The following is a 3351-nucleotide window of genomic DNA, read 5'->3' as shown; positions in this document are numbered from 1 at the left end:
AAACTCTCTTCCCTTTTTTCTTTTCCTCTCCCATATTTATCATATACAGACTCCTCAGGATCGTTAATTGAGGAATTACACCATTTGCACCATGAGAGTCGATTTCGAACAATGTAAGGCATAGAGGCAGACAGAACTGGGTTCTAATCGCAGCTCCGCCGTTAGGTTTGAGAGATTAATTTAACCCAAATTCAAGTTTTCTATCTGTAAAATGGCAATGATAATTCTTCATAAGGTAGTCTTGAGAACTAAATTTATCTAAATTACTTATTACAGTGCTTCACACTAGCAAATGTTCAATAAATGACTCTGTAACTACAACTCCGCTAGCTTATAGACCAAATAGGCAATTTGTGGACTGATCTAAAAAGGCAACTGTGTTTCTATGGGAAATTTCTATGTTTCAAGCAATTGGCTTTAAAACAGTTGTCATTACACAAACATTTGAATACTTACTTTAAAAATTCTATTTACTTTTTAAAGGAACTGCTGATCTTTACAACTGCCAATCCTTTTTACTTAGCTCTTCAGCTACCAACTTAATCTCAGAACTAACATAACCTCTGCCCTGAACAGAATTCCTTGGAGCAAGGATTGTGTCCTTATTGAATAATCATTTATTGAGCATCTATATGCCAAAAACTAAACCTGAATATATAGATACAAGACAATTTCTTTCCTCATGTGGCTTAAATTCTATCTGGGGAAAATGATGTGTAAATATAATCCAAGATATGTATTATAATAAAGATGTGTACTAAGAACTATGGAACATAATGAAAGAAGAGATTCATTTTATCTGAATTGAAAAGGAAATCTTAGTAAAGGAGGTGACATTCAAACTAGGCTAACTGTACATCAAAGTCAGTAATAAATGAAAAGGACTTTAGAGAATAGATATACATGAACTGCTACTGCAGGCAAAGATTCATAAATAGACTAAGGTTTGTTTGGACCTTGAATATAGAAGATGAGAATAAAAGGTGTAACAGCTTGCTGTGCATCTGGGTATGTAATAATGAGCTATACTACTAACCAATTATAAGCTGGTCGATAGGAAATAAGATATAAGATCAGAGAGGTGCTACCTTGGAACTAGACTCTGCAGAGCCTGAGAACTAAGTAAGGAAGTTTCCTGGACTGGGAAGTTCCAAGGACTTTATGCAACAAGCAAAAAAAGAGGGATTATACATTCTAAAACCAAGGTGCAATATGTTGTGGGTAAAGATGGCAGATCAGATCATCTTGAAAGCAGTTTCATTAATATGGGTGTGACTTGTAGGTCCAGGCTAGTATGCCTTTGGAGAACAACTATAAAGATATAAAAATGATATTTTGTGAATATCATCTGGGATATTTGGACAATAATATCACTGACAAATATAGTAAAGGTAACATAGAAGAGAATGAATTGTTTTTTAAGTAAACAAAATTTATTTAATGCCATCTATATGCCAAGTTTCATTTGACAATATATAATGCTATCATAAATGTGTATTTATATAATATGCATATTTTTCATTCAGCAGCTATTTCCTTTTTTATATCTTATTTCCCCAAATAAATTACTCATTTTTGCTGGGCAGGATCTCATCTCACATTTCTCATATATTATAGAGCTTACCACCATAAAGAACATAAAGTCAGCATTTAATAAAATCTTATTGTCTGGTCAAATAACTGAGGCCAAAATTATAGAAAACTAGCCCAAGTCCTAGATGGAGTTGGAAGTGAATAAGAATGGAATCCACAAATGGCAGTATTTCATGGATCTTGAGATTATCATGCTAAGTGAATAAGTCAGACAGAAAAGGTAGAGAACCATATGATTTTACTCATATGTGGGATATAAAACTGAAAGCAACAAATGAACAAGATTTTAAAAAAAACACATAGACACAGACAACAAGTTTAGTGGTTAACAGAGGGAAAGGGAGGGAGGAGGAAAGGTAGATAGGGTAAAGGGGGTCAAATATACGGTGATAGAAGGAGATTTGACTTCAGGTGGTGAACACAAAATGTAATATACAAATGATGTCTTATCGAATTATACACTTGAAACCTATATAATTTTATTAAACAATGTCACTCCAATAAGTTTAATTTAGAAAAATAAAAGTAAAAAATAGAATGGAATCCATTTCCTTTATTGCTATACAACTTCCCGATATTGATAGGGTGGGAAAAGTTCCAAAAAGTGCCAAGTCATTCTAAACAATAAAACTATGGTTCAGTTTATCTTGTGATATTCAGTAGAGCAAATTTTATGGATCTAAAACATCAAGGGAAATAGTGAGAAATCATGTTTCCTGTCTAGTTGGGTGTGTTTTTCATTTTAAAAATGTGATCTTGTCTAAGGCCATGCTACCCTGAACAGGCCCGATCCCATCTGATCTCGGAAGCTATGCAGGCTCGGGCCTGGTTAGTACTTGGATGGGAGACCACCTAGGAAAACCAGGTGCTGTAGGCATAAAAAATAAAAAATAAAGGATTGTAAGCTGACAAGGTCCTTGCAATCTGTGAGGTCAACCAAGGGTTGCCCTGCCTAAAAAAATAAAAATAAAAAATAAAAAACAAAAAATAAAAATAAATAAAAATGTGATCTTAAAAGGGGGTTGGTGCAAGAATAAGATCAGTCCAATCATTCATAGCAGCATATTTACTTCACCAGAAAAAAATGACTTTAATAGCACAGAGACAGAAAAAAAATTTTTTGAATACCTGTCCTGGACAAGATTCAGGACTTTCATGTGAAAATAAAATATATATCTACAGTAACTTTAGATTTGGAGGTAGAATTTAAAGCTCTTGTCCATCAATATATTATAATGGATGCATGTGACCCTTGCATAATAGCACTTTTTTGAGCACTTTCAGAAAGAGCATGGGAGTCTTTGCAGTGCAGTAGAGTTTAAAATTTAAGGGTATTTCCAATGAGAAACAACACCTACTCGAAATAAGTTGGCAAATTTGTGTTCAGAATCTATGCTGTCATTCTAATGTTCAGGAACAGTTAAGGAAGGAAAGAGAATCTCAAGGTCATTGGGAATAGTCTTCAGAGTATTCTTATAGGGCATATCTGTGCTCACAAGCCTAATTTTTTTTCCAAGTGCAAAGAATGGCCACTTGCTTGAGACAGGCCCAGTGCCATCCTTTATTCAAGTTCCTTTATATTCCTGTTTTTAAAGAAGCTGTCAAGTTCTTTTTTACAGCTGACAGAAAGGGCCAAATCTGTAGTACAGGAAAGAAGGTGCAAAAAGAAACTTTTTTGTGTTGATGTTTTACTAAGTGAGCTAAGGAGAATTTTAGAATCATGTAATTTACTCTGGAGGCATTTACTGTACATGCTAT

General features: G+C 34.0%; 1 pseudogene; it reads left to right on the top strand.

Annotated features, from left to right (window-relative positions):
- The first annotated feature begins 2351 nt into the window (after positions 1-2351).
- LOC111734491 lies at positions 2352-2470 on the top strand (annotated as a pseudogene).
- Positions 2471-3351: the final 881 nt, after the last annotated feature.

This window comes from Pteropus vampyrus, unplaced genomic scaffold (assembly GCF_000151845.1).
Source record: "Pteropus vampyrus isolate Shadow unplaced genomic scaffold, Pvam_2.0 Scaffold14, whole genome shotgun sequence".
Classification (NCBI taxonomy): Eukaryota; Metazoa; Chordata; class Mammalia; order Chiroptera; family Pteropodidae; genus Pteropus; species Pteropus vampyrus.
This window is presented reverse-complemented; position numbering and strand designations above follow the sequence as displayed.